Below are 19,408 nucleotides of genomic sequence, written 5' to 3'. Positions count from 1 at the left end.
TCACTGACAACCACGAAGAGACCAAACATCCTATCGTTCTCCCTGGCACTCACCCCTTCACGTTGCTGCTCATAAGGAAAGAGCACGTGAGAATGCTGCACTCAGGGGTACGCGACACCCTGGCGCAGTTGCGAGAGTCGTATTGGATCCTCCGAGGGCGCCAGGCCGTAAAAAAGGTTATCAAGCGGTGCCTCATTTGTCGCAAACAAAGTTGCCCTCCCGCCACGGAACCAGTAGCACCACTTCCAGCTGACAGAGTGACAAAAGGAAATCCGTTCGACACCGTTGGCATCGATTTCGCAGGACCTTTGATTTGTCAACAGTCGCGCGACGTCCGGAAATGTTACATCGCAATTTTCACCTGCGCTGTGACACGTGCCGTGCATCTTGAGCTCGTCAGCGACATGTCGACTACAGCCTTTCTCCTGGCATTCAAGCGCTTCGTGGCTCGCAGGGGAATCTGCTCGACTATTTATTCGGACAACGCGCTAACTTTCAAGAGAGCAGCAAAAGACCTGAAAGCGATGTTCGCGCTACTAAAATCACAGGAAATGCAGTCTTACTTCGCCGGAAACCAAATCAGGTGGAAGTTTATTGTTGAAAGGGCAGCTTGGTGGGGCGGATTCTGGGAGCGGTTGGTGCGATCGGTGAAGGTAGCGTTGCGCAAGGTGTTAGGTCGGAGCAGTTTAAACTTTGAAGAACTCACAACGGTCTTGTACGAAGTGGAGGCCGTGATAAACTCACGCCCATTGACTTTCACCTACGAAGATGCCGGAGAGCCAGAACCACTGTCGCCGGCGCACTTCCTCGTCGGAAGAAAGCTGACAACCCTTCCTCCACACCACCTGCCAGCCGAAATTCCGGGCGGTGACGCGCATCTCTCACGGCGCTGGAAGTACCGGTCAGCCATGGCTGAAGGATTTTGGAGACGATGGCGGAAAGAGTATTTATTGGAGCTTAGATCAGCCCATTTGTCTCACCCAACGCCATCGAGTGACCTAAAGATAGGCGATTTGGTGCTTTTAAAAGAAGACCATTTGAAACGCCACATGTGGAAGATCGCCAGAATCAAAGAAACGTTCAAGGGCAGAGACGGCAGGGTGCGGGCCTGCCGGCTGGCACTAAGCGGGGGAACGGAGCTGAAACGACCAATACAGCTGCTTTATCCTCTAGAAGTCGACGAACAATGAGCTAAAGAGTTCGCTCATCCGGGGGAGGTTGTTGTATTTGTCGAAGATTGTGAAGCGGCCACCCACTTCGGAGCAGCTTGGAAGGCCCCGCGGCGAAAGGGAGGAGGACGGGCAGCTCGGGGGGGACGCGTTTCGGCGTTGCGGCAGCGGCGGCCCGCTATCTGGAGGCGACAATGGGTACCGGAAAAGCGGAAAACGTCTACAGGTGACATCGTCGTTTTACGACATACGCGCCCAGCCCGTGAAAGAACACTGAAGCACATGGACCGTCTGCTCTTCAAATCAGTTGCACGTGCGGGGTGCAGAGGAAACTCTTTTGACTGTGCCTGTGTTTTTGTGTTCTATTTTCCTTTTTTTTTTCCCTCTCTACGAGAGTCCTGTAAATAGTGGAAGAATAAAACCAGTCTTCTTGATGCGTTCGAACCGAGCGGACGTCTTGATCCTCCGTCGTCGTCCAACGCACTAAAGAAAGTTTGCCTCCCTGCTATTCCGACACAATATATACAGTGATTCAGCTATACGTAACTGAAAAGTTTTTCTTGGAAAAACATTTATACGAGAACTTCCAAACATCTGCCCAAATAATCTTTGGCAATAGAGTTTGACGAACCAATTGCATATATATTGATCAGACTTTTTTTTTCTTCAAAAGCGCCAAGAAAAACTTCAATAGGTTTGAAATAAGCCCACGTGGGATAGGTTCTTGAGGTCTTAAAAGTTTTTGGACCATATTCAGGGTTTGCGAAAAAGCAGACGGGTACATGAGGTTTTTCAGATAGTATATGAGAAAGCATATGACGACGGCACGCTCAATGTTCAGTTCCTTGAGGTGAATTATTTCTTCCTTGCTGCCTCCATACACCCAAGCTTGGTCCTTGTATACGTATACATGTGGTGCAGCAATTTTTATTTCTGTCGGTAGAGCAGCCTGTAATTCGAATCATCAAAGACCCAAAAAAGAGTGTTATATACAAAATGCAGCCATTTGCTAGACATTCAGCTTTAGTCCAAGTCTATTTTTCGCACTTCATTTGACACATGAGCACTTATCAGTGCGTCTTTCACGCTTTTCGAATACAGTTAGGCAGAGAAAAAAGAAAATAACTTACCTCAATGATCAGTGAGTGCTCTGACGAACCTTGCAAGTGCTTCGAGAGCTCTAAAAATGAAGTCTCCCTTCCTTCCTTCTCTGAGAAAACTTGTGCCGCCTTTTTTAGCCGTTGTTCCCCTTCATTCACAGTGAACCCAAAGCGCAGTTGGAGCTCAGCACAAAGCTATGGCAGAAGCAGCAAAACAAGAAAAACACTTATTTTCCCTTCACGTGCCTTAAAAAAGTGAATTTGAAACAAGTCATTCAGCTAGACCTATGTTATATTAAACCATGAGAGTAAAGAAAAATCAGTCGGGCCTTGAATACAACGCCACAAGATTAATTTTCCTGCGTGAGTTTACAACTCTACTGTGTGCCACTGCTCAGAAACAGATGCTTTACGATGCTTTAAATCAACGCTGATATAAAGTATAAACTTACAGTTTCTTCCACCAAAAATAATTTGGCAAGGGGTCTACATGGTGTTGGCAGCGGTCTTGGTATGTGGCTCTCAAGAGGCACAAAACCCTTTCGTAGTTGATTGTGGCCCCTTTTAAGCTGTTCGAAGCCAATAACTGGAATACACAAAAATACAAATATGACAAAACAATTAAGGCCCTCATTGACATGGAAGGATAAAGAACATAAACGCCATTTGGGAGCATTTCGTCTCGTATGAAAATTGAATAAAAATTGCAGCCTACCTGCAACTCTGCCAATGCCACCTCTTTTGTTAGTTCTGGCCTGGATTCCTCCAAGAGAGCAGTATTACATCTTTTCTCTCGGTGCCGCTGCATTTTTCTTTGCAGAGAAAGCCTCCGTATGAAGACACTCTGTGGAAAACAGTAGAAGGGAATGAGCATGAAAACATAAAAATATGGTGGAGCCTATTCAGGATAGAGTAATCTGCACAAAGGGAAATAAAGCTCAGTACATCGCACTAAGAGTTGAAAAATTTCGTCAGAGACTGCACCATTCATAGATCTCATTATGTTAAACTGCTATATCTATCAGTTTCAGCAAGGCCACTAATCTCACGGATTAATAGTTTTAACTGAAACATTGCTGTGAGATTTTAACCCATTTTATACCACATTCTCTCACCTGACCACTATATCTAATTTCCTGTTATCTCTTTATTTATATGCCTCCTTAATGGACTTGCACGAGTGTACAAATGCTGACGTCCTTGCCCCGGCAATGCAAATGTAAGGGAGAGGGGTGACGCATATATATTTACAACATAAACTTTATTAGCAAGATATATCCAGAAAGGGAGTTACAAATCAATTGAGAGAAGTGCAATGGCATCATTACTCTGGATCACATGCTTTGGCAGTGTCCTGTGGCTTTCACAGACTGTGACAAGGAAAGAGACTGGTGGCAAAGAGTCCTTCACAGTGGAGCTCATTCAGATCAAGTTCAGGCCGTCCAAAAGGCCCACGATATGGCGGTAAGGTTAAACCTTACTGTCCCAACGTGGGAGCCGCCTGCGTCAACTTAGGGTTGATCTTCAGGACCCGAATAAAGTTCATCATACCATACCAGAGGGGATTATAGCAGCACCCTGAGGGCCTTGGTTGAAAAGAGTTTTTGATTCGGTGCTCATGTGAACGCGGTTTTGAGAGCTGACGTAACCAGCTATGTTTACACGAAAATGACTTTACGTCCCGCCTCACTCAATGCTCTTTTAAACCGAAACTTCACTGGGCACGAGAACAGTCTTCCAATTATTAACCATTACACGCTCAAGTAAACGAGCTTTCCGGCCGTGATAAATGGGCCGTTAGCAACAGAAAACACAAGGTGCAAAATTCTTTTTTTTTCAGTGCCTTTTTAATAATAAATACGCAGGGATTCACTGCTCACGCCAACCAGTATATGAGCCTGGAGGACGGTACAAGCGGAGCACACGGTCAATCAAATCACACCGAGGTTGAACATGGCTCCGCAAATGCGGACGAGCCCGTTTTAATTCGTGAAAAGGACACGAAGCACCTCATCGATATCCCTCTTCTAGCACCACTCAGCATTGATTCATGAGCAGATTAGATGCAATGACACTCCGCAGGTGCGTAGCCACGCGTAGCCGTGTTCCCGATGCGAGGTACACGCAAAAACCACAGCGCAGATTACGAGCCCACGACTGGCCTCATGCCCATATGCCATCTGGCATACGTGTGCTCATATAACACCGGCAACAAGGAGCTCACACATGCACGCAGACTCTCCTATACCATATATATGCTTCGGTGCACCGCATTGGAAGCGATTATGTCGCTTTGCAGCCGTAGACTCGGTTGTTATATGAAGGAACGCACTGGTAAATGCTTATCTACTCATTTCAGCATCGTTCTCCGACTGCGCTCGTGGTAACATGAGAAGAACAAGGTGGTCGTGGAGAGCGCGAGGGGTCACACAAGTGCGCCAGCGAGAGAACACAGAGCCGCCTTTTCATTCGCGTGCGCTTGAGTGAGGTTTGAATAAGTCCTGGGGCGGACAACGCTTTTAGCACAAACACTACACCGCAAAACGCCACATCAGCCAGAACATGGCACGTAACACTTCTTACCTAACAACGTTGCGAAAAGATGCTAAGCTCACACGTGCAGACAAAGCAAGTATTACGTGCTCGCTTGATAAGTCCGTCAATGGCAAGTGAGCACTAATTTTAACAAAATAACGCCACAAAATTTATATCTTAATACTAGATTACCTAACTCTTGTATACGAGAGGCAACAGCATTTGTCAGGGCATACAAAAGGGAAAGCGCACAACGGCTGCAAAACAAAACTTTGCTTACCGAGTTCAGCAATCCTGTTGTGGGCGCTGGGACTGTGGTCACAATAGTCGCATCGAATGCGAACCTCGGCATCGTCGACGGCGCACACCACCATATATTGCTTGCAATCGCATTGGAGCTCATTGCACCGGCCACGTAACACGCCACAAATGTCTTTGTGCTTGAAGGGCATTTTAAACTCATACCGAACATGCCGCCACACGCCTATAACGAGCGCGTCACGTTCAAGTAGTGGGATGAGACTATGGTGTAACATAGTTGCTGTATATGGGCTCCCTGAGAGACTCATGGTGACGCGAGAGGGCGCTGAGCGCAAGAGAGGTGCTGTAATCGCGAAGCAGACAGCTTCGTGAACAGCCTCTGTAGCAGTTATTTCCGTGAGACTTCATATCGCGCAATTTCGTTGTGATTGCAGGAAACGAGGTACAGAAGCAGGTACCATACTTTTTTTCTCCTTACCGCGAACGTTGCGGTAGAACACCTCAGAATGACACGGCCCTCTAAGTGTTTCATCGCTCTATACAACCACCTCGCCCACATTGCCGCGCGCCGTGGACGGCGCACTTGCCAGTATTCTAGCACACGCAAGCACCAAATCATTTCAGGGCTGCTTGCGCGCGATTGGAGCAATAGAATTTCCTTTCCCGATCGCCCTCGCCGAATCTGTAACCCTTGCCCCTTGAATGTAAACGCTTAAACGTATACGGCGAAGACTCTGTCAGCTCTAAAGGTCACCGTTAAAGGTATACACGAGCCATATACCTTTAAATTTAGATTGTAACCTCTGTGAATCAGCAAGTAAACCTTTAAAACTTGGGAAGACAAAAAACACAAAAACGTCGACCCATGTAACCTATAGGATAAAGGATAAATTTTGGTAAAGGTATACATAGAGGATACGCGGTTAAGAGTGTAGGTTGGACGTCATTGGGAGAGACCTTGGTGCTGCAGTTTATGTAACGAGACAGGCTGATCACGACGATCATATCGCCTTTTCGGCTCGTCGAATATTCGTGTTCGATTCGTATTCGAAATTTCGCATAATTCGTGCACCACCGTGCAAATAGCCGTTTTGAGGTCGCCATCTGTTTGGGGGCCGCGGGTCCATGGCTCTCCTGTGGGTCCGGCGTTAGCCTCCGCGGTCGGGGCGCCACGACGTAGCAGTTCTGGCCAGCCGCCATACGGTGCAGCGGCGGTGCTGCTTCGCCTCTTCTCGCGGGGCCAGTGGCGTCGTTGCGTAATCGACGCGGTGCCGCGGCGCACGTTTCCCCTCAGTTACGTAAGCGCGCATCTCTTACGAAGCAGCGGCTGCAGCTGTCGCGCGCCTTATCTCCGGCTGTCACTGTACCCACGGTTACAATATATAGTATATAGCTATTGAGGTTCTTTGCAGCTCGAGAAGATGCTGTAACCATCACGTCTCCGAGGCTATACAACTGGGGCTGGTTGGTATGGCAACGTTCCGTTTACAGCGTTACGCTGTTACACGAATGACAAGAAACATAACACTGTCGTACCAATTAGCCCTAGTCGAAGCCTTCTCGAACGTTATTTCGAGTTCAGCGCATGCGTGCCTTTTCTCCTCATTTGTGTAATAGCGTGGCGCAGTAAACAGAACGATCTGATCACCCTTGAAACGGCTATTATTGTGAAAGAACGAATGAACGTGGAGACCAATTCGAATGAATGAATGAATGAATGAATGAATGAATGAATGAATGAATGAATGAATGACACACACAGCACGCTCTCAGTGTAGCCGCGGGCCACACTATAAACAGTCTATCCTCACTGCTGTTGACATGAAAATCTAAACCTATAGCGTTCGCTTGACACCTTCTGTTTCCAAAATACACCTTAAAGTACGAATCGGCGCCTTTATATGTAGCTGACCTTCGGGATATCTATAGTGGTCTTTCCGTTGGATCAATATATAGTGTTTGAAACCCTTGGTGATGGATCCCCGAATGTACGTTCTCTATAGTATCGTGAGATTTCCTGATGACTCTGCAGCGCTAAGGTCTCCTTGGCTTCGTTTCTTTTGACATAAACCCGCGGCAAACCTTCCTTCTTTCTTTTTTTTCTCACCGCCTCTGTCCTCGGCGAGTGCGTACGGTGTCCGCTGCATCGCCTAGTGTGCGTGTGTGCGTGTTCGTGAACTGCGGATTCTTGACCCCCAGCTGACTGCCCCCGCATACAGAAACGTCACGCCTCCTTAACTTATCGGCGCAAGCTGCCGAGTTGTGCGTGCGTCGGCTGCACGCGAGGCTATTTCTCGCTGAGAATACGAGCCGCGTTGTCGAGGCTACCGCGTTTGTAGCCAGTATTATTTTTGTTTGTTTTCTTTAGGAACTTGCCTATCTACACCGCATGCAGCTTCCACACGTTAGTGCATTACACGTTCTGCTTGAACTCTACGCGCAAGGTCAGATCGTGCAAGTTACTCGCGCATTCTTGTATTTGTAAGGTACTCTAAAATAGAAATAAAAGAAAAGATGCCTGCGTCAATGTTGTTGACGGCGTGCGAGTATTTCTTGTTGGGTTAGGTTAGGTTTGGTTATTTTTTGTTGGGACCATCGATGACACATCAAGGTGAATCGACGGAAAGCGTTGGTTCTGGGCACAATCATACACTGGCTTTTGAGGTCTATAGGCAGGGAGGTTTTGGACATACCCTGAATATGTTGGCAAAAAAAAAAAAAAAACGAAGGTATGTTATAATAGTTTAGTAACTGAGTTTAAATGGGCGAGTTCGAATAACGATTTTATGCAGGGAGGCGGCACTTTTGTGGCATTTAGTGCAAACAACAACAACAACGGCAACAACATACGCGCTGCGTAATTTTTCAAGAAAAACAAATATGGATGTATCCTCCAACGTTAGTTCGTGAAACTATATTGGTCGAAGGTACAACAACGATAAAGAAAATTTTTCGCCTAGTCGTCGTTTCTGGCTGCTTCCTTTCGTTTACGAACTTGTCTATGGAGTTTGAATGATGGGGCAACGCAGCGTGCTACGCTAGTTCTATAAGCCTTACGGAGAAGCTGCCGAGAGAGGACACGCCGAACTGAAGTTGCTGCATTCTGCTGACCAGCGTTAAAGAAAAAAAAAAAAAAAAACTTCCATTACGCAGAAAGGTCTGCACGCGGTGGTTCTTCTAGGAATCTGCAATGAGTCACTCAATCACGCCTTTCTTTTTTTTTTTCGTTTACTGTCGGTTGTTTCGCAGCAAATAACTTTTTTTTTCTCCTCACTTATAGTGAACGAAATGCGTCAACGAACGTTCCATGTTTTCGCACCTTCAATGTTCGCGTACATCGCCGCTCGTGTTGGTAAAGGCGGAGGAGATTGGCTCGGGGAGATGTTGATGCGTGTTTCGTTCTTGAGGAAATGGGCGAACTGATTGATTTGACTTGGTTCAACGTCGCAAAGCATGCATCAATACCTAGGGCGATGGGAGGAGTCCTGATGGATCGATTTGATCTTGATCACGTTCGTTTTTTTTTTTTTTACCGCACATCGAATTATATATGTAGCAGAAGCTTTTCTTGCTTGGCGCGCTACAGGAATGCCGCCGCCGCTGCTGCGGATCGATATCGAAAATTTGGCCTTGTTGCTGCAACATTGTAAAACAAAAAAATGTGAAACGACATTCTCATGTAGCACCTCAGTGGTGTCTTTCTTGTGTACGTCCTGATTGCGTTTCTTGTTTAAATTTTATAATCGGGTGATTGAACCAGCGATCTTGTTTTAATAGCAAAAGGACATCATAGAGTCACGCAGGCATTACGGCGGGTAAGGGATAAAGGAAGAACAATTTATTTCAAACCCCGCCCCCTTTCTTTCCCCACGTCAGACCTCTCTTGTCACCGCCGCCTCCGAGCATCACGGCGTGGGTTCGATTCCTGGCCACGGAGCCCGCATTCCTATGGGTGCGAAAGAACAAAAAAAGACAGAAAAAAGATAAAGATGCCGTGTACTTAGATTTGCGTACACGTTAACAAACCCTATGTGGTCAAAAATAATGCGGAGGCCCCTATATATGGCGTACCTCATAGTCATATGATGTTGTCGTGTGTAAAATGCCAGACATTTATTTGTAATGGCTTCCGGTATCGGGTGCCTTGCGCCGACCAATCTCGGAGGCATTGTACAGGCGCTTGTCAGCGTTGTTTACGTTGTAGAGCCCAAACGCGTGTCAGAAGCGAGGAATGTTCGCGCTGCCATTATACTTCATTGTGCGTGCCAGCGCGCGTACATTCGATCGTTCCTTTACTATAGACGAAAAAAAAAAAGAAAAAAGAGAGAAACCAGCCTGTTCTTGGGAAGATGTAGTACAGCAGTTCGCAGCTGACCGTTGCACAAAAGTTGCGCGCACTTCCCAGAAAGGTCATAAAAAATGTTATCGTGGGCGTTGAATGTATGCGCCCCCGCGCACACATATATAACAAGAAAGGAAAGTGCGTTTCGTAATAACACCAGCTAAGCAACGAGAGAGGCTCTGCAGTGCATTGCACGACCGCGCAGCAATGCCCGCAGCGCCGCGGCAGCGTTGCTTCCCGTGGGTGTTGAGGTGTGGTTGTATACGTTGGAGACCGGTTGGGATCGAGTAGGTGTATGCGTCTTCCACTGCACGGAATTTAAAATGAAGAAACAAACGCGAAAACGTGAACGTTGCTGACACACAAAAAAAGCACATTCGTGCGAAACGAAGCGAAGGTGGTCGCAGTCTCGCGTGTACAGCGAAGCCGCTTCTTTCAGCGGGGTTGAATAATAATTTCTCGGACACCCAAGGCATCGCACGCGTCCGCCCTACCGACACGATCTATCTGCTCCCCGCTGCGGCGGTGCAACACTACAAGATAGGGTTGACGGGCTTCCTTGAGATTAAGAATAAGTCGCAGCGTTAAAAACGTCACGAAGCTGCACGCTGTAAAGGGGAACACACCGCGGTAAAAAAAAGTCACAGGGTTCCTTATGTCTAAGACGCCTCGAAGGCGAAAGCCATCTTCTTCTTTTTTTACTGTCCTTACTTTTACTTGTTTTACTTTATTGTACTGGTGCCGCACACGAAGGCACCTAACGTGATTTTGCACTGCCTCCGGGATCGGTCAACTTTTGACCAAGCGACGATGTCGTGTCATTACTTCGTCACAGTACTTCACGTTATGTAACGTAATGATAAAGTCACAAATTTTGGTGAGCTGTAACGTCATGCTGACGTCATGCAGTCATCACATGATGATTTCTCGCATCACCCGTGCTGACGCCGCCGACAGTCAGTTTTCACGTTTGATGAGGCATCTATAAGGTTTTTCGCGTTGATTTTACAACACCCGAAACACTGAGTATACTTGCCTTCACGGGAATGTGACTGCCGTGGCAGGCAGTCAAACGCGCGACCTCGTTGGTTTGCGCTTCCTCACTATAAGGAGAAGATAACTGCAGGACTTCGCTCTAGGAAAAAAAAAAACGAGGATTTGGTCGTGGTATAATGTTTAACACGCAGATATGTTTCTGATAGGCGTATGGAAATGCACGCAAAGCAGGACGAAAGTGACATCTCGCCGCTCTTCCAACGTCACGCGATCTCGGTACATTGCTCCATGACATTACTTCACTGAGAGACGAAGCCGGAACATACGTATATGCTGACCTCGGGAAGCTCTGCGCCTCTGTTGTCACAAAGCGTACATTCAGACCGTAGCGCAAACGTTTTCATAAACGCAGTATGGCACTCGCACCGTATACAGGAAACTGAGTGTATGTACATAATAAGATATATTGCGCCCCTTAGGGTGCTATTTTGTCCCGTAACAAACGCCCCTTACACTTAAGGCTAGAAAAAAAGATATTGCGCGCGGCAACGATAACTGCATAACTGCAATGAGAAGAAGCATGTAGTTCAAAACAGTGTTCTGATTACGAACCCCTAACGCGCATCGGAATATGTTACACGAATAGGGCACCGTGCATACGTTAGGAGCCGCCACAGTCGCGCCCTGCCTTCAGCGCCAAAGCGGCAACGGCGGCAGATTTGGCGGGATAAGGGAGCAGACGACGCAGGCGGCGGCAAGCCATTGCGCCGTGCTTTGGTGCTTCGCATTGACGGCGTTTTCCTTTCCCGTTTGCTTCAAAGACGTCAAAATTGTTAGCAGCTGGCAAAGAACGTAGCGTTAGCGCGTGTGCTTCTTTTCGCCAGACCTCGTGTATCCTCAGGCGAACGCGGCAACATAAGATGCATGAGCTGGGGGATGACAACGGAGGTGACGAGCCCGTTGAGCGAAACTGCGCACGTGTAACGCGGGCCCCAGGCTCGCTCACTAAACAATCACAGCTTATCGCCTTCGGGCTAACGCGGCAGCGAACTCAGCGGCAGCTTGACACTCGCGATACCAGCAATTGCACTGTCACGGCCGCTGATTGAAAAATAAAAAAACAGAAAAAAAAACCACTCAATCGAACGGCCATGGCACTGCATTTGCTGCGCCGACTCCTCTAAATGGAAACTGGTACAAACGCGTGCCCGGAGAATTCCTGTAGTTGTTGATTGCACCCAACAACGCAGCAATTATCCTGGAGTTCAGCATTCCTACGAGTAGCGCAACCGACACAAAACGAACTCCCCGCGAAAATACCTCGCGCCGTCGCAGCGGGAGCGCGGAGCGAGCAGTGCAATCGCGGAGCGATGCTTGGCTTATTCTATAATGTTCTTATCGTCCACCACCTGCGGCTGACTGATCGCGTTGATAACGCGGACGGACCGTCACTCCATGGCCAAGCGCGAAAGCACGAAAAGTCTAGTCATCGTAAAAGGCCATAGTTCCTCGATTTCCCCTCAGGCGAGCATCCCGCCAAATCTGCGCTTCTTGCCGCTAGGGACGCCTTCGCTCGGGCAGCGGAGTTACGTCTGCACGGAGCCAGAAAATTCTTTTAAAAAGGAAAACTTGTCGCCGCAAACGGTTCACTCCTATATCACTTGAAGGAAATGCGTAGCATATTGGCCTTAGTCACGGCCGTGAAAACTAACTAACTAACTAACTAACTAACTAACTAACTAACTAACTAACTAACTAACTACTAACTAACTAACTAACTAACTAACTAACTAACTAACTAACTAACTAACTAACTAACTAACTAACTAACTAACTAACTAACTAAACTAACTAACTAACTAACTAACTAACTAACTAACTAACTAACTAACTAACTAACTAACTAACTAACTAACTAACTAACTAACTAACTAACTAACTAACTAACTAACTAACTAACTAACTAACTAACTAACTAACTAACTAACTAACTAACTAACTAACTAACCTCTCGGGTAAGCTTATTAGGCACGGGGGACAAACTAGCGCCTTTAAGCTTACGAGAGAGAGAGAGAGAGAACAACTTTATTGGTTCGATCCGGCAAAACAGGGGAGGGGATAGGGATGGAGACTCTTGCGAAAATTTTACAGTAAGAATATGATTCTGCAGCATTAACTGTTGAATTTGTTTAGAAATTAGAACTACATTTGCTACGTGTCCATTTGTTTATTGGGCTAGTCGAATTGCTTTCGCATTCGTACTTGATCTTCTAAAGGACATCGTATCTTTTTCATATTTACAGGCGTGGAGAAGGAAACAAAAAAAAAGGGGGGGGGAGGGGGGCAGGAAATATCATAGACGATTGTCAAGGTCAGGCAATATATCTTGCCGCGGTAGAGCTGCCGGCATACGCTGCTGTTTTCATGCTTGTTGGTGTCCACCTATATATATTTTGGTGTAGAGAAAAGGCAAACATCGTTAAAAGAGAGAGAGAGAGATAAAAGGTAGACAACTAAATCATTTGGTCTAGATTGAATGAAGGTAACGTTACTGTTTTAACGACGGGTAGGCAACGTTAACCATCATTTAGTCAATACTATAGTTGTAGCTAACGTATGCCAGTCAGTGCGTACAGTATGCGAGTTAATACGGCAGTAGCGTTTGGTCATAAACTAACATTGGGGACAGCATACCCCGTAATTTTCTTGTGGAAATTTTTTTGTCGTACAAAAGTATTCCAATCGTCTTTCTTGCCCTGCAGCATTAAAGAATGGAATAAATTGCGCCAGGTCGTGGTGTAAACAAATTATGAAGACCTTGTAAGTATGCTAAGACGGCATATTTGTTCTAGCGCGTATATAACGCTTATTTTGACTTGCAGGCAGAACCTACGCTCTTGGTGTGATTACTCTTCGTGTCTTATACTATTGATGTGCTCACTTTGTAAGCATTATTCGAGCTTTTTCCCCTTCTGTAACATCCCCCCCCAATGCCTTCGGGTGATTGTAGTGTCGTAATAAACGAGTAAAATAAATAGAAAGCTGACTGAAGAGGCCTACGAACGACGGCACGCATTGGCCTCGACAGTAATACGCATAAACGAAAGCACACGGGACAAGCGCGTTGTTTTCCGGGAGCTTAAAACGTCGGTCCCAGCGTCGTGACGCCATGGTATATCTCCCCTTATAATACTACAGCCGCTCCACGGGGTAATATCACACAACCTAGAGATTGCGCCCGCGGAGTGGTGATAGAATATACGTTGCGCGTGTTCCAGCTCGACATGCGAAGAAAGCATGAAAACTAGCACTATATTCGAGATAACGATACCGCGTTCTAGATATTGGAAAGCGTATACGTCACGTAATCACGCTAATGAAGGGATATCGAGAGGTTTTTGGCAAGCTGCGAGATCGTATCGGCGTAGCTGGGCACTTTCCTTCTGGTTTCTCAGAACGAAGTTAGAGCAATAGAAAGCGGAGCAAGCTGGTGTGGAGCATCGAGATATATGGAGTGGGAAGTTACGCTATAGTAATCATAATATATGAATCTACACGATTCGGCTAATTAATAATAACGCAAAGGACGTCTTTAACCAGAACCTCTGATCACGCTATTTTAATGGGTGTATTATTCGCGTCACGTAAATTAACGCTACGACTTCTCGCCTCAACCGCCGCTCACGGACGCTCTCTCACGAATACCTATCATTACGCCAAGTTGTCAAATTCGTTAGGAAAGAATGCAAATGTACACTACAGCTCGCAAAGTTGTGACAGAAGCGGTAAATATAAGTGGGGATTTGGAGATGCCCATTTAGACATTTCAAGGTTGTAGAGACTGGAGAACGATATTAATAACATTAAAAAAAAAATAAAAGCAACTTCCACGCCGTGAAAACCGCCGGACAATGAAGCTGTAAGCGCGCGAGTGTTTGTGATTGGCTAGCGAGGTCACGTGCATCACCATCATCATTTCGTTTTATTTACTTCTTTATTCATTCTCCCCTCTGGTCACGTGACCTGCAAGACTACTACTACTACTACTACTACTACTACTACTACTACTACTACTACTACTACTACGACGACGACGACGACGACGACGACGACGACGACGACGGCACAGTGTGGACTAAGACAGCTTTGCCGTATAAGGTATACAGAAAACAACGAAAACAAAACAATTTCGCAGGACGTCTGGCCTTTTCCCTGTTATACGTATATCGCTCTTCAAGGGCGGGGGCAATGCACTTCAGCTCGAGTGTGGATGCCGGCAGCCCGCGTACGTCGTCTCCTTCTTCCAGATGCTGCTCCGATACGCGTTGTTGAGGCAGGAGCGATGGTGGGGAGGGTGGTAACGCGGCCGTCTATTTCGGTGCCGGCCCGCCCCGACGCTGTGCTGCCCTTGAAATAGCGCCGGGAAGAGAACTCCCCCGGGGCGGAAGAGACGCTTCCGCGGGATTTTCTTTTTTCCTTCCGCGAAATGTAAATGTTTTATTTACTACCTCCTTCCTATCCCGCGTTTTCGCGTGCTTTAGGGACTGCGCAGCGTTAGAGAGAGAGGAGAGAGAAGCTGTCCAACGGGCATCACGGTATACCGTATACTGTATTGTATAAGGAGCCCATAACTCTATATAGGGTGTTACACTATTGGAGCAGAAGATCGCTTGTTCGATTCCCGGATGCGGCAGATGCATTCTGATCTGGGTGCAATGTGGAGCTTCCATTTACATGGGCACCACTAACGGGACCTATCATGCTGTAAGCAACCAGAAAATTCTAGAGCCCTTGCCCTATCTGGATAATAGGGGCAAGCGATGTTTGCGTCTGCGTGCCTGACATACTGCTTTTCTTTCTTTCTTTCTTTCTTTCTTTCTTTCTTTCTTTCTTTCTTTCTTTCTTTCTTTCTTTCTTTCTTTCTTTCTTTCTTTCTTTCTTTCTTTCTTCTTTCTTTCTTTCTTTCTTTCTTTCTTTCTTTCTTTCTTTCTTTCTTTCTTTCTTTCTTTCTTTCTTTCTTTCTTTCTTTCTTTCTTTCTTTCTTTCTTTCTTTCTTTCTTTCTTTCGCATTGTGGAAAGCTCCCTCCTAACTGTTTCCTTCCTCCATGCCGAGAATCGATCCTGGAAGTTCTCGATCGTCTTGTAAGCATCTGCATTGCGGTGAAGTACGCGGCGGTAACTTCTTTCCGCGTATCTGGCGTCGCCACGTTGGTTAAACTGACGCTGTCGTGTACGTAAGTGTATACGATGTCGACAGTGGCGGAAAAGTAAACAGAATCGTCGAGCGGCGGCTCTGAATATCCGCCGGAAGATCGTAGGCGCCGGATAAGGGCCGTTCCCCCTTATATCGACAGGCTTGGGTGTGTGCGGGGCGCCCGCCTTTTTTTTTTTTTTCTCCCCTCCTTTCCTGGCTGTTCGCGTGGCCTTGACATTTTCGTTCGATTACATGTTTGACGCCCTTCGTATAAAGCTAGCCCGTTCCTTGAAAGCACAGGTGAACATCCGTCAACTTGATTTCATCGTTACTTTTACTTATTTGCCAAAACGGTCCAATAAAAGTCAGAATAATCATAATTTGTGGGGATTTACGTGCCAAAACCGCGATATGATTAAGGCACGCCGTAATGGAGGGCTCCGGAAATTTCGACCACCTGTGGTTCTTGAACGTGCACATAAATCTGAGTATATACGCGGGTCTCTGGCATTTTCGCTTCCATCGAAAATGCCACCGCCGCGGCCTTTATCGAACCCGTGACCTTCGGGTCAGCACCCGAGCACCATAACCACCGTACCACCGCGGCTGCCCTCAATGAAAGTCATTACATAGGAAGAGAGGGGGGGGGGGGGGACTCATGATTTGGAAAAGTTAGTAACAGCACGAGTATAAAAGTAACAGACAAAGCAAACACATCCGCGTAATCAAGCAAATAAACGAAACTCCAAATGAGAAAGCATCTGTAAACATGCTAGCATCAATACAAGCCATATACTGAAGCAGAGATTACAACAGATAAATTGCAATAGATCAATTATCCGAAGTAGCACAGGGAGTATGACATAGTAAATGTTACGCGGGAAACATACCCAGATTTGTGTTCAACTTCGCTTTCGCAAGGCTTTCGCACGGATGCCTTGTTATAGTAAATGAGCGGACGAAACTTTCTACGATACGCGACAGCGTGCTATCCGATGTGTTAGTGGAGGGCTCCGAGTATATAGACCTCTTGAAGTCCTTCAAAAAGCACCCAAGCGTTTCTATATTTTGCCCAGTCACAGCTGCCGCAAATGGGAGTCGACACTGCGAGCTTATGTGCTCGGCAGCAGCGCCCATAGAAAGACGTTGCGAATGAATAAAACACGCAGAGGAAAGTTTATGAACGCCGTGTCATATACGGTACGGCATGCGTTAAAACGTCCATTGCAGCAGCTAAATCAGCAGCGTAATATTACACAAATGCGAGAATGTATAACATGCCACAAAATGCACCTCTCTTTCAACATCAGATATTAAACAGCGTTGATGCAGTGACCTCTCTTCATCGCTGGCATTATTTTATTTCAATGCAGCTCTCTTACTATAGCTTCGATAAGAGCAGGCAGCGCGGTGACACATGTTGCGATATAAGTCTGAATGTCAAGGGGAGGAATTTAGCGGCGTTATTTTTACACAGATTTATTTTGTTTAAATGTTATTGCCCTCACAACGTAAAGCAGTGTCGTTATATACTTTGCTCGAAAGCATATACACTCAGCTGCGGCGTGTCTTAACTGCTAGTGAGCGCGATGTCATGGTTCCAGATACTTCGGTCGCGCTGGTCGCAACACGAAGGTCGCGATTTTGGTGCTCGTTGAATAAGGAGCGCGCATCCCTTCTCACGAAATGCCGGTGAAAATGCACGAATAACTTGTACGCGTACAAGTAAGTTATATTGGTGTACGGACTCATGGAAGCACACAATTGTTCACTTCGGTAATGCTCGCAACGTGTCAAAATAATCCGTATGCTGCGTGCGTGGCGATCCGATAACTCGGTAAAAGACCCGCTCAAAAATGTTCAGGAGCGGTTTGGACACCGATATATTGAACTAAGTTCACCTCCGCAATGACGTCACGGAACTGAGAAAACGTAATTGGCTGGAGCATTTATACAATTGCCCTTTTGAGTTCGAGAAGTGAAATATGCTTGACACTGCAACCTCATGCTGGAACGTGTATATTCACATAGTCGGTTGCATCGTACAGGATTCCACGAAAACGTCGATTTTGATTTCCGTTGAACCTGCAATTGAAATGGACGCATGAAGCCTACCATGAAAATGGAGAGTATGATGTCATAATAGAAACACAGCAGTCAAAATGGCTGCGCCACTTGCCTGCCATTATTGACCGGCAGCCAACTGTACGTGACCGAAAGACCCCTCCCCGCCCCCTTAATGACCCCGCCCTCCCCCTCCCCCCACCCCCTATCTTCTTCAACAAGACTACCCGATCCGACAGTAGCGCTGGAGTACAACACTTATAGGCGAGCTGTCTGCAAATCAACAGTGCATCCAGACAAAAATAGAGGAGGCGCTGATTCAGACTGTTGTCTGTCACTGGTCGATTTGCATTACGTACAGTGCACCGATTTATGCACGTAGTGCAGTTAGAGGCATCAGCATAAGGAAGTGACGCAGCTGCAGCGAATGGCGAGCCAGTCGCCGGCCGCGGTCAGTGAGTCCGCCGTTTCGTCAGCTGCCACGCTGCATACCTACCACTAGTTCTCCCTTTGGAAAAGAGCCAGGCACGCGAGGCATGCCCCGTGCTCGGATGCGTAAACGCTACTGGCCAATGAAGATAAGTTGGCGCCGAGGCCGCAGCGGGACCCTCAGGCAACAAATTAACAACAAAATTACGCCGGTGAAACTCTTGGTATTCCTGGCCCCAAAGGATTACCTCTGCAGGAACACTCACCGACGCGTTTCTTTTTCTTTGATTTTTTTTTAGTTCGTTTTCACCCGACTAATTGCAGACTATATGATTCTGTCCGGTGAAGCGTGATGGAACGCGGTAATCTGAGCGTGTTCGTTCGTTAATTGCTTCCTGAAGCTTAGTGAGTATTACGTGCTCAATGAATGTAGTAGAAGACTCGAAGTGAGCGCGCAGTTACATTACACCTCTGACCTTAAGACGTCCGTAAGCGGAAAAAAAAAATATGTCAACCGCCACATTCTCGGCGGAAGAGGGCGATACACCCAAAAGTCATGCGCTGGCATTATAACTCCCTATACTCTAAGAAAATAAAAATAAAAAAAGGAGTCCTTTGACACTCCTTTGTGAGTTCTCACTTACCACATATAGGACTCTCTTTAAAGAAACACGTGAACTCTCTTTAGAGATCATTTTACTCTCTTTGTAGAGTCGTACGTGTTTCTTTAAAGAGAGTCATATACGTGGCAAGTCAGAATTGTCCGAAAAGAATAACACATGCACTTTTTTTTTTTCTTAGAGTGCATGTCGTCGCACGTATCAACGCGAAGAGGAGTGTTCAAAGGCGTTATATATTTAATATGCAATGCAGCAGACAGTCGAACGTTGCAGCGGATTCGTACAAGTTGTCGTAGCGCTCCTTTTGCCGCTTTGATGTCGCCGTTATGTTTTAGTGTGCTATAGTTGCATGCCACTATCTACTATAGCATACAGCATGTGCGCGATGCAATCTTTGCCGGTACATGAGGTGATATTTGATTTTGAAAAAAAAAAGAATGTATTGTTCTGTGTTTTTAATGAAGCGATAGCCCGAAAACAAAGAAACAAACGAGCAAACAAACGAATGAAAGAAACTAAAAAACAAACTAACAAGAGGTTGTCCTAGTTTTCTTTTGCGCGGAGTGACTACATTCCTTACCAAAATGACGCTTCTTCCTTGGCAAGTTGGTGCGATTTCGTAAACGTGACTTTATCGCCTAAAAGTCATGTTTACGGATTCCTCACCTAATTCCTGACCTTTCCGCGTCATTTGGGTC

General features: G+C 46.5%; 1 protein-coding gene and 1 long non-coding RNA gene across 2 annotated transcripts in view; one reads left to right on the top strand and one right to left on the bottom strand.

Moving 5' to 3' along the window:
- LOC119387434 (solute carrier family 12 member 2-like) overlaps positions 1–19,408 on the top strand; it is a 125,303-nt gene that overhangs the window by 19,176 nt on the left and 86,719 nt on the right.
- Positions 2,768–5,242, bottom strand: LOC125757670 (uncharacterized). Its single transcript, XR_007415420.1, has 3 exons — positions 5,085–5,242; positions 2,985–3,113; positions 2,768–2,855 (listed from the first exon to the last, which is right to left on the bottom strand). It is a non-coding gene; the product is annotated as an uncharacterized LOC125757670 (long non-coding RNA).

The sequence above is a fragment of the Rhipicephalus sanguineus genome, chromosome 3, assembly GCF_013339695.2.
Source record: "Rhipicephalus sanguineus isolate Rsan-2018 chromosome 3, BIME_Rsan_1.4, whole genome shotgun sequence".
Lineage (NCBI taxonomy): Eukaryota > Metazoa > Arthropoda > Arachnida > Ixodida > Ixodidae > Rhipicephalus > Rhipicephalus sanguineus.
This window is presented reverse-complemented; position numbering and strand designations above follow the sequence as displayed.